The sequence below is a fragment of the Lygodium microphyllum genome, chromosome 9 (genome assembly GCF_053477565.2).
Source record: "Lygodium microphyllum isolate KBCC chromosome 9, Lygodium_microphyllum_v1.1.10, whole genome shotgun sequence".
Classification (NCBI taxonomy): Eukaryota; Viridiplantae; Streptophyta; class Polypodiopsida; order Schizaeales; family Lygodiaceae; genus Lygodium; species Lygodium microphyllum.
This window is the reverse complement of record NC_141143.1, coordinates 93,364,538-93,377,507: the sequence shown is the minus strand read 5'-3', so window position 1 is coordinate 93,377,507 and position 12,970 is coordinate 93,364,538. Positions and strand designations below refer to the sequence as shown.

At 41.0% G+C, this 12,970-nt stretch overlaps 1 pseudogene; it reads right to left on the bottom strand.

Moving 5' to 3' along the window:
* Positions 1 to 5,773: 5,773 nt before the first annotated feature.
* LOC148031306 (uncharacterized) lies at positions 5,774 to 10,849 on the bottom strand (annotated as a pseudogene).
* Positions 10,850 to 12,970: the final 2,121 nt, after the last annotated feature.

Below are 12,970 nucleotides of genomic sequence, written 5' to 3'. Positions count from 1 at the left end.
TAGGCCCTAGGCACTTGATGATCTTACTAGTCCACAATACCTCGGACTTAGCTTCTTGTACTCTCCCAAGGATAATGAACTCATTTTAGGGCGTACACGGATGAAGACCATATCACCTTCGATGAAGGATCTGTCTTGCCATTTCAAGTCAGCATAAGCCTTCTGTCTATCCTTGGCAGCTTGAATGTCTTGTCTTATTGATTTGATTTGATCATTCATGTCTTCCAGCATCTGTCTTGAAGCTTCTACCCTCAAAGTTGGATTCGAGAAGTTCAAGGGGGTACGACAATCATGCCCATACAATGCTTGAAAAGGGGTCATCTGAATACTCTGTTGATAAGAAGCATTGTAAGCAAACTCAACCAGTGGTAAGTATTGAATCCACTTTTTGGGTTCGCGACAGCAGTATGCCCTAAGCATATCTTCAATGACTTGATTAACTCATTCTGTTTGACCATCAGTTTGGGGATGGTAAGCTGTACTGAAACAAAGTTGAGTTCCAATAGCCTTAAAGATAGCCCTCCAGAAGTGTGATGTGAAAAGAAAGTCACGATCACTAATGATTCTTCTGGGTAACCCATGAAGTTTGAATATTTCCTTGATGAATAATCTTGCGATGTTTGAAGCTTTATAGTTCTTCTTGACAGGGATGAGATGTGCGACCTTGGCAAGCATATCTACTACAACCAAAATAGAGTTATATCCTCCCTGAACTTGGGGTAAGCCAACAATAAAGTCCATACTAATGAACTCCCATTTCATTTGTGGAATGTCAAGTGGTTGCAATTTCCCAGGCATTTTAACATGTTCTGACTTAATATGTTGACAAGACAAACATTCCGTGACATATTTGAGTACGTCTCCCTTGAGCCTTTTCCAATAATATCTCTTTCTGATCGTATTAAGGGACTTGGCATAACCAGGATGCCCTGAGAAAGGGGAGTCATGGGCTTCCCAAAGTAGCTTCTGCTTGAGAGTTTGGCTTGCAGGGATACATAATCTTGTCCTAAAGTAGACAAGTCCACTACTGATGGAGAATTCTTGATACTTTGTCTTTAGCTTCGGGTCTTGATCCTTGATGGAGATCTCCCTTAGCATTTTCTGATAGACTGGGTCATGATATGCTCCTTCTTTTGCTAGCTCAAGAATCGGGTTGTTTGGCATTGATACCTTTGTGGCTAGAGACCTTGCTGGTGATGGATCTTGCAAAATGAGAGAATTTAGAAATGCCTTGCAACTGAGTGCATCGACAACTACATTCTCTTTTCCAGGCCTATATTTGATTTCAAAATCATATTCTTCCAGCACTTTGATCCATCGACGTTGCCTCATATTGAGCTCATTCTGGGTGAAAATCCATTTAAGACTCTTGTGGTCCGTTACTAAGGAAAATTTGTTACCTAGCAAGTAATGTCTCCAAAGTTTGAGAGCATGGATGACAGCCAACAGCTCCAAGTCGTGGGTAGCATAATTCCTTTCATGGCTCTTCAATTTCCTTAAAGAATATGCTATGGGATGACCTTCTTGCATAAGTACACATCCTAAAGTAAGTGCACTAGCATCAGTTACCACTTCAAACTCCTTACTAAGATCAGAAAGTTTCAGGATGGATGCTGATGCTAAGCTTTGCTTTAGTTTATCAAAGCTGGTCTATTCAGCATAAAGCTTGTGTGCTCTCATTGTTTCAAGAACAATGCGAAGCTAGGGTTCATGGTCCTTTCCCTGTTTTGAGTAGACTAGGGTGTCGTAAAAAAAGACGAGTACAAACTCATCAAGATAGGCCTAAAGATATACTGTATTAACTTGTTGAAGGTAGCAGGAGCATTCGTTAGCCCGAATGACATCACTAGGAATTTGAAGTGACCATACCTTGTACTGAATGCAGTCTTCGGGATATCTTCTTCTTTGATCCTTATCTGATAATATCCAGATCTGAGATCTATCTTTGAGAAGATCTTTGTAAGGCCAAATCCTGTTGTTCCTTGGTTTGGTCTGCACCTCCTGTATTATTGGAGCAACTCGAATGAGTGCATATTGTAGGTCCGTTGGGTGCATTGATTCCAATCGAGTGTTTATGGGTGGATTCAACCCAACACAAAATTTTGACACCTATTGTGTCATATCCATTGGAGGTGTATACTTTAGGAGTGAAACGAACTTCGAATAATATGCTTCAAGGGATAATCCTAGCTGCTTCAAGTCATAGAATTCATTCATCTTTTGTGTGCAGTAGGAAGGTGGCAGATACCTCCCTCACACAGCTTTCTTAAGCTTATCCCAAGTAACTGTCCCCTCCGAGATCGCTTGATCTTTGCATCATTGTTTCCACCAAAGTCTCGCTTCGCCTATAAGCTTAAGTTTAGCGAGCATGGCTTGGTTAGCAGGTGCAGTTCCTGTTGCCTCAAAATAGTCTTCCATGGACTCAATCCAGATCTCGGCGTCAGCTTGAACAGTCCTTCCCTTGCCATCAAACTCGGGTGGCTTAATTTGTTTGAGAAGGAATTTCTTCTCTTGAGCCACAGCTAGACTTAGTGCAGGAGTCGGATTTGGAACCTGCACTTGGGGTTGCGTCTGAACAATAAGATTCTTTATGTTAATATCTTATCATACATTCCCATATTATGTTAATATGACTAGCATAACTTTTTAGCCAAGTGATTTAATCACTTAACACCTTAGTTAACATTTATGATCAAGGTAGACAATGGTAAAAAGTCTTATTTATTCATGAGGGCATAACCCTTTGAGTACATTTATTTGGATAAGTAGGATAGGCTGATTGATACATCAGTTTGGGAAAAATAGGATTGTGTTACAATCGGCTATGGGGACAGAATAATAATATGGAGTGGGGTCATGGATTTTCAGGAAATGGTAAGTCATAGAAAGCTTGGGGTATCCCTTCCTTTGATATCCATTCTTCTCATAGTGCCCTAACTCTTTGATTATGTTAGCAGAGATTACCTGGGTCACTTCTTCATAGACATACTTGTTTTGCTTGACTTGCCGACCGCTAATGTGCAAGGTTGCGTTTACGTGAGCTTCGGCAAAGATGAACAGCTTTAAGATCTTTAAATCCTCCATCCACTTGATTCTCTTCAAGTTGGTCTGAAGGTACGTGAGTCGGTGGGCTGCTATGTAGTATATTCTTGAGTCTCTCGTCCATGTCCGCTCTGCATACAGGGGTGAAGGATTATAGATGCGATCCAGAATACCCATCATGCCAAGCCTCTGATGATAATTCGAAGCATGCATTGTAGTCATGAACATGACCTGGAACACCAAGAACTTACCCCATGCTTTGTGACTCTGCAACCCAGCATCCATAAGTGAGTAAAGAAATGTTTTCAACAGAAAACACTTTATTTTCCTCCATTAAGTACCCTTATAATCTTTAGATCTCGTTGGTTCGCTCTAATACCAATTGTAACGTGTCTGCTTGACCACTTGTGGGACACTTCTTAGCAGCCCATCGGGAGGGAGTCTAGAAAGCGCCGCTCGCAAGGAATGTCATAGGGTTTTCTATCTAGGTCTTCTTGAGTCTGCCCCGACGTGGAAGTATCCGGCCGTTCCCACTTAGGACTGACTTGAAGTCAGGGTTTCTTTCCTATTAGTCAAGTCTCTAGGAAGTAGCTAGCGTCAAGCTCAAGATGATCCACTTTGAGTAGGAACAACAGAGTCGAAGCGGATTTATGCTGCACTTGGTTCATGGAGAATGGAAAATGAGAGGGATGCGAAGCTCAACCTCTTTGCCCATAAGGCATAGTCCCATTCCGCTCCCTTAAAACAACATAAATTAGGATTCTAACTCTACTGGCTCTAGATCTTCATAGTTTTGTTATCATGTCTTTTGTGAAAAGTTTCCAGCTAACCGGAACCATCCTTCCGTAGGAGGGACCCAAGTCGCGTCCACCGTACTTTCCTCAAGTTTCTTAGTTATCTAATTACCTTCCACATTATGTTTGACATGCAAAGGTAGCTTCCTTAATTAATCAATTTAAACACAGGTTCCTTCATGTAATTTAGGCACTGACACAAAAATAATGTCAAGCAAGTTCCTTTTTCAAATATCTAATCTTTATTTATCATAGTCCCAAAATACATCAAGTATCTTGCATGAAGGCTATCCCAGTAATCATCAGGATTGCTACTCCAAGTTTCGCCCGTAGACTAGTACACGGGCCTCGAGATCCCATCTCGAGTCACGTTGGCCTCTTGTGCGAGATCCGGAGGCAAGGAATTTACAGCTAGAGCCTCCCCTGGCACCTAAGCATCCTCCTGCTCCAAGCAGCACCCACGGAGAGACCTCTCGCGGCGGGTCCGGTCCATGTACTTGGCGCGGCTAACAACCCCCTTGGATAGGGCCAAGGAGACAGTTGGAGGTAACTGAACCTGCCTCTTCCTCCAGGCTATTAGCCTGAAGCATTAAGTATTTGGCCTTGAATTAGTTCCTTGAGCAAAGAAGTCCAAACAATGTACCTAAGTGTACAATCATGATCAATTCTGTGGTCATTCATATGACCAACTACTAAGGTGTGATTCTCTTTTTCTCGAATACTCCCAGTATTCGATCCTGGATCGTTCGTGACTTGGCGAGATTCCAAGGGCTTGGCAAGCTAGGTTGCTTGTTTCCCCTTTTTCTTTGGGTTAGGGTTTGTACCCTGTCAACCCCAATTATCCTTACCTTAGGTCTCCTTGTAAAATAGATCTTGGACAACCCCGTCATCCTCGGTTGGCCAATTTGCTTCTTGGCAATTCACAATTTTCCTAAGTTTAACAAATCAATCCCCAAGTGAGATAGTTGTAATAGGGCAACAACTCGACTTCTTAACGAATCTAGCTTGTAAGATGTAGTAGTAGCATCTTATGATTTAGTTGCAATAGCATTTGACCTTGCAGACTAGTTGCACGAGATAGGTAGTAGTGCCTATCTTGAGGAATTACATCCCTTTGTCAATATTACTAGTATTTGTGTCCTAAGGCCTGGTACCCTATCATTACTCACAACATAGAATGATCTAAGTGCAAGATCGTTGGATTAACTCTGCAAGCGCAATACTAAGCAACATTTTAACTTAACTTAACCTATCTTTCATATTGAATGTAATTGTCATTTCATGCGTATTATATGCTTTTCATCAAATGAAATATAACCCTTTTCCTTTTCATACATTTACTTATGCATGCAAGTTGCTTACGCATGCAGGTTATGCTATGTACAGTTATAATGATATTGAAATAAAAGCATAATCTTTTCCTTTCTCATGCAAGTCATGCAAAATAGGATGCAGTTGCTTATGCGAAAATATAACCCTTTTATTCCTCTCCATAGCAACTACCTATTCTTTAATTAAACATCCTCCTAGAATTAACCTATTTACGGTCGTTGCAAGGGATTTTTTTATTGCACAAATGCATTGTGTACAACATAACTCATTCTTGCCAATGTAAGTTACCCAACGCAAACCTTCCAATGTACATGAGCATCGCAGTATATATTTAACCTATGTGCATGATGCAACTAGGATATTATTGCATAAGTGCGTCTTTTAACACATGAACCACATATTCAAAAATGGAGGCAGTCAATTGAACGAGTGAACAAAACCGAGCGAGCCCAAAAAAGCGAGCAAGATTCATAACTAGTTTCACATAACTAGTTTCACCATAACAAAGATTCATAACTAGTTTCACCATAACTACACATAAGTTCTATTGATAAAAGTGACAATAATAAAAGTTGCTTCCAAAGTATCAGAAGTTTGAATGCTCACTAATCATCATAGGGATTGTCCACAACTTGCACTTTGTAGGCATCTAGTTCTAGCTCCTCATCATCAAGACCCAAGCGTGCTCTCTTTGAACCTACTTCTTCTACAAGAGGTCGAACCACAACATCGACTATATCTTCACATATATCAAATGAAAAACATGGACGAGAAGATGCTTGGCATGCACGCATCAGAGGTGCAGTGCCACACCCCATCTCCAAAATCAATCCCGATGGTGGACACAAAAGATCTAATACACAGAGCAAGAATATAGGTGATCTCTGAAGACCTCCACGCCAAAGAGTCGAAGAAGATGGTCATGCCAATCTATTTCTCTCTGGAAGGTAATGGGGCCAGCAGTCACTCGAAGGATCAATTTGCAACTTGCGGAATTGAGAGCTGCTCTCTCCAAGAAAGGTGGATGGATGACATCCACTACGACGAGCAAATACCAAAAGAGAAGATCGGCTCTACATAAAGCATAAAGGTCAGATATGTTCACTACAAGAATTACAAACCAAAAGTTTAAGATCACTTACTGACACCTCAAGATCGCATTGTTTCCCATAGCCATATGGAAGCTTGTTAAGCACAAAAACTCGCCTGACAACCTCGAGACCAAGCACATGTATGTACTTCTCAAGCCAAGATAATGCATCACCTATTTTATCAAAGAAAAACTTTACTTTCTTGTTTAGTTAAGTACTTATGCCAACACACATTGACCAGGACAATATACCTGTCAAAGTAATCCAAGTAACTAACCATCCAATATCTCCCAAAGAGGCAGCAGCAACTGTAATTCCTAGGCGAATGTGTGCCTCCGTGAGCATATTCCAAGCATGCAAGGTGGTTTCTTTATCAATCAAACATCTAGTAGGAAAGTCAATGAAGACAACATTGCAAGCCCATTTCACATGCTTCCCATTCCGTACATATGTCATATCATGTTTTGCAAGCCTAGAAAAGAACTCATGTATTGTCTTGTAAGCATCATTTTTTCTCCCTGCAATAAAATCTTGCCCCATAGAGTTGTAGTCACCCATCATGCACCCATAACTTATCACGTGATCATCTTTATTGGAATGCATATCATTTAGTGAGCAAGGAAGAAATACAAATGGAATGATCTCCTTGATGGCAACCCTTTGCCCTGCAACAAACAAGAATATATGAGTATAAATTGGATGCAACATGTGTTACGATCTCTAATGATATAATCTATTCCACCTCCTTGGATGCTACTCCTTTGCTCCACTTCATGTTGTTTGGGACTATTGTCTTCTCTCTCTTGCATTGCTGCAGCACAAAGCATTTGCAATGATTCGCATTTTAACAAGGAAAAAAAACTTCACAACCATTGCACCCAAAATATAATCTTACCATCACTTTCTTTCTTTGTCTCCTTTTTAGACCGTGTATTGCATCGATCCCCAAGAGGTGTATCAACAGATTTTTTGGAATGCACTTTGTGCAATTCCTTCTCTCTTGCCAAAACATATCCACTTCCAAGATCCACCCACCAAGGGCAATGGTCGATCTCCCAATCAGAGAGATTATGCATGCTCTTGGGATACATGCATACTTCCTCATTATCTCTGTCAATCCATCCTTTGCAATGATCTAGAACCCTGGCTATCTTCTTCTCTCCAATCAAATGAAGTAGATACCTTTTGCATGACATATTAGCACAAGCTATTAAAATAAACAAAGAGCAACTAAAGTTAAGCTCATTATGGCAACAAATCTACCTGTAGACAACTCGATATGCAGACATTATGATTTCATTTCTCTTTCGGCGCTGAGGACCTTCCACCTTCTTTGATCCTCATGCATCTATAGCTTTCTCTCTTGCTCTTACGTGAGCAAACATATATTTTCTAGCCTCTAATTTCACACCCTCCATGTAATCCTATGGAAGATCCAATGGTGTACCTAAAACACACATTTTTTTCAAGTCTTCCAATGCTTGAATAGCCTCGACCTCAACCTTTTCCAAAAAGCACTCCTGTGTCAACCACCTTAACAAAAAAAATCAAATCTATTAGTATCACAAGATACACATGATACTAGCAATATCAAGACTACAAAAGCTTTCAAATTGACACTTACAATCTGTACTCATTATCCGACGATGGCATACCATAAATATCTTTTAATCTCTTGTTTGCATCCAAGAGAGAGAGCATCACCAATCTTTTTTCTTCCCTCATATCAGCATTTGCTAGGAATTTCAACTTGGCAATAGTAATCACTGAGTCTGGGCTATCAAACTTCAGTGCAAATATTCTATCCAACCATTGATCCCCTAGCTTGGGATCAAGCACATTAAGAACCTGCAAAGTGGATAAGAAACCTATATTTAGAAATTTACCTGTAATGGGGAGCAAACTAAGAAGCAAAGGGGCCATACCATGCCCATCTTGTCTGCCAATCTTTTATGTATCTTGGCATGTTCCTTTTTCAATGTCTCCTCTCTGTTCTCAATAGAGACTGTGTTTAATACCAAATCCTCAACCTTTTTGAGTTCTGAAGTATACTCAACCTTCACAAAAAAAGAGAAGCTTTTAAATTTTACCCTAAAAAGGAAACTTATATATTATAATCCCTCTTAATAACAACCATGACATGTATTACCTGAAATACCAATCTTGCCAAGTACCCCCTTGTCAGTGGATACCATTGTTGTTTTCCCTTGACACTGCTATCTTTTGCTCTCAAGGACTCCAACAGTTTTAGTTGATCCTGGGGTAAGGCACTCAAGAATGCATTGATGTCACACTTGAAGATATTGTTGCAGTTCCAAAGTACATCCCGCAAGCTAGGTTTCACGATGGCATACTCGTTCATGCTAATAAAGGAAAATTTGTAAGATTGAGTTCTATAGATAAAAATATAGACGTCAATTCATTGTAACAAATATTGATACACTCACCTATTGACTCTTTGGAGTCCAGGGAGAAGAGCAATCTCTAAAATCCGTGTGGGAACAATAAGAGAACAAACAACCCTGACATGGCGAGCTCTATTCTCTTTGTACATTTGTGAGATCAACTCCATCCAAGCAGTCAACCGATGATTTCCTTCCCATACGTAAAACATTTTACCAGATAAGAACCTGAACTCTGGTTTTGCCAAGACCTCCTTCTCAAATTCTGCATCCACTTCACGCCATAGAGGAGACCAAGTTGACACTATGGCAGGGGTCACTAGTGTTTCTTCTCCTTTATACTTACATACAGACACAACAAATGAGCCCTTCTCTGGTAAATAACCCTCATATTGAAATACACTTTTTAAAGAGGACATGTCTATACAAATCCCTCTAACAACAGCATGTGCAATCATACGACACAAGGGGATACGAGGGCAAAATTCTTGAGATAGAAGTCTACATTGACTTATTACATCTCCACATCCTACCATTTGCATATCAATATCGGAAACCTGGCTTGTTGCTTCCTCATCTTCCTCCTGTACCAGTTCAGACCCTTGCCCCACCACTGCGTCATCTCCTTCTTCACTTTCTTCTTGCAGTTGAGGATCTGAAGTCCCCACTACAACACTCGAAGTCTTTTCACTTTCTATAGTTGGTGTACCCTCCTCTAGAACTGTAGAGAGGGATGATCCACGAGTTCTTTTTTGTGGAGTGGCTAAATTATCTTTGGATGATCTTGCACGACCTTTGCCTCTGGCCCTTCGTGGAGACATGACTGAAATACCACATAAAAGAATCAGTACATGTGTAGCACTTGAATATATATCTATTTGTATTACTTGAATATGCACAAAGAGTACCTGAGATTGGCTTTTCAAAATACCAGCAATATCTCTGCTGAGATGCTCAACACAAGTAGATACGTGTGAGAGACTGGATCGTTTGACCTGCAACATTCGAGAAACAAAAGTCTCATCTCACTCTGGCTAAAAAATGCAAGCGTTTTAAAACGTTGTTACAAAATGCAAACAAAGTATAAAACACTGTTACAAAATACAAAGCACTGAGCTTGTAGAGAGTAATCCATTATTAAACAGCCAAACATTGCAAGTATAATGGCAGATAATGTCTTAAACCAAGCAAATAATGTCTCAAACTCTATTCTTGGAGTACTTGGCAACTGTCTTGTAGCTGAAATGTAACATTTTAGTTTGAAGAGCAAGTCTAATTACTATACTAGCCTTCAAACGTTGTCTGCCCAATCATAGACAAAAGCCTCATCCATTTTTTACTGCATTTTAAAACGCACCCTAATCTAGGTGCAGTCCATGTAACATCCATGCAACTTCACTTGCTTGCATCATCCAACACTTTGTGCTCCACATAAAATGGCATCAATAGCTCTGCATACATTAGCATCATCCAATTTCATTGCGTTTTAAAACACAGCCCTTTTCTCTGCTTGTAACAGATCATGAGCTATCCAGTCATACTGTAGAAGTTGGAATCCTTAATAGATGTGACATTACATTACGGGATTCGCATGTTACTGCAATCCAAGCTCAAGAACTGCGTTTTAAAACGCACCACTTAATCACCCAATTCTCTGGCCTCTGCAGTTCCATTTCCTACTGCCTTGCAAGACTCGAAGAGGAAGCCCCATTGTGACTACGACTGCGTTTTGAAACGCACTTGAAACAAGCCATACATACTTCTCTCCCGCCTACACGGACTGCCTCTTGCAAGTCTTCATACTTCTCTCCCGCCTACACGGACTGCCTCTTGCAAAGTTTAGAGGGCCGCCTTACTGGCCTTGCATCACTCGCAAATCCCCTGCTTTGCGAGCTGCAGAAGGCACATCAGCACTCTCTAATTGCCCACTATGTGGTTATGAATTGCGTTTTAAAACGCACTAGTAAACCTTGTTGGAGCCAGAGCGGGCCTTGTGGAAGCCCCAACATGACTGAGAGTGCATTTTGAAACGCAGCTGAAACACACACTCTAACCTCAAACATACCCAAGAGAGGAGAAGCACCTACCTTGTGGCTTTGATCAATGCAAGCTACAAGCCTCTGGCTCTTCATAGTCGACTCACAGAAGCAGCACCCCTGTTGTACCTGTTGTTTTGAAATGCACCCATATTGACACACAAAAAACTTGCGCTCGCTTGCTTGATCGGTCCGCCTTCTCCTCTGTGCGAGGTTGTTTTGGTCCTCCTTCTGCTCGCTTGTTTGGGGGGGGGAGAGGGAGAGAGAGAGAGAGAGAGAGAGAGAGAGAGAGAGAGAGAGAGAGAGAGAGAGAGAGAGAGAGAGAGAGAGAGAGAGAGAGAGAGAGAGAGAGAGAGAGAGAGAGAGAGAGAGAGAGAGAGAGAGAGAGAGAGAGAGAGAGAGAGAGAGAGAGAGAGAGAGAGACCGCAGATTCTATTTAGAGGTGTCTTCTTCTCTGTCATGTGAGAGTGTGTGTGCCCGTGCGTGTCTGAAAGGACCATTAGTGTGAGAGAGTATTTGTGTGTTAGTAAATAAATAACACTAGAAGAGAGTGTGTGTAATGATTGTCGTTGAGAGAGAGAGAGAGAGGTGGAGTTAATGACCATCAGATGTGTTTGTGGCCATTACTGTGAATATTTAGTGCAGAGGGGGGACTACAGTTCCTAATTAGAGGTGTCCTTTTTTTGTTGCAAGAGAGGGAGAGAGAAAGAGAGAGAGAGTGTGTGTAACGACCATCAATGTGAGAGAGTGTTTGTGTGTGCTAGTAAATAAAAACACCAAAAGAGAGTGCATGTAATGATTGAGTGAGAGAGAGAGAGAGAGAGAGAGACAGAGGTGGAGTTAATGATCACTAGACGTGCTAGTGACCATTAGGTGTGTATATTTAGTACACACCTATCATTATGGAAAAAGTAAAGGTTATTATTAACATGACTGTTTAACCTTGACAATTACTATTTTCATATTGAGATCTATTTTCATATCGCCATCTTATTACAGTTACTTGAAGAACAACTCTTATCTTGTTCCCTTTGCATAGATTGTTCTTCAACTCTATTGAGGTTCTAACTGTGTCTATTGGCTTCTTAAGAAGACATTCACACAGACAGGACTATTTACCTATTTAGCAACAATGCCAAACACTGTGCAAATCAAATATGGCAGTTTCAGTACCTTGTCAATAAGGTATGACTCATGTTTCTGTGAGGTGGCATTGGAAGAGCTTAAGAGTCACTTTGAGATTGGTGATGATATTGATGTGGAAGTGCAGCATGTAACAAGCCAGCCGGGTGTGTACACGACCATGCCATTGATGAGACTAGAAGATGGTAGCAAGGGATTCATACTAGATGGTGGACAAAGCAGTGTCTATAGTCTCCAAGTTAAGCATATCCCTCTTATAAAGCAAATGACTGACTCAATGAGTGTGCAAGTTCTACTGGATAGGCTTTCCTTATCTAGTTCTCTTCATGTTGCATACTCATCTGTCAAAGAGATACAAAAGGTGGATGAGCTACCAATTACATACAATGGCTACATTATGTTTGGGTTGCCACCTAAGCCGATCGAGGGCAGCTCAATGCATGGAATGGACCAAAGGTATGATGGGCACACATGGGCAGAGTACACTACTATTTCTCAAGATTTCTTCAATGGCACGGTGAGGATGAGCAGATGTTGTGGTTATCTTAGATGCTTCTCCTTGGAATGTCCATATCTAGAGAGGACTGGTACTGCTAATGAGACCCAGTGGAAAGGTAAGTTGAAGAGGCCTCCTTCATCAACTGGCCCTCTGCAGCCTGAGGTTGGGACCCTGAGGTGTACACATTGTGGAATGTCTCCTGAGTGTGTAAAGGCTTGTGTTGCATATATATACTACTGTATTCCCTTTGACAAAGTGAATACCACAAGATGTGCTATTCATGTTGGTTTTCATGATCACCGTGTGCAAGATGGCTCGTGTCGACAAAAGCAAAAGCAGATTGAAGACATGGTGCAAACTCGTGCACAAATAAATCCTTCCGTGTCAAAAGCATTGAAGTGTCTGTTGGTCAAGATCTTGTGATGGAAATGTTGATTTCAAAAGAAGTTTGCTCCGAGGATTTCAATGAAGCCAAGTTGCATGAGGTGCTAGTGAACCTTACCCCATTGTCTCAGAGAAGAAGGATGCAAAGGTCAGTAAACATTGCTAAAAGAGACAAGCGACATGCTGAAGGCAGGCTTGATGCTATTTTGGCATTGAAAAGAAAGTGCATGTACCCCTTCTTTCACAG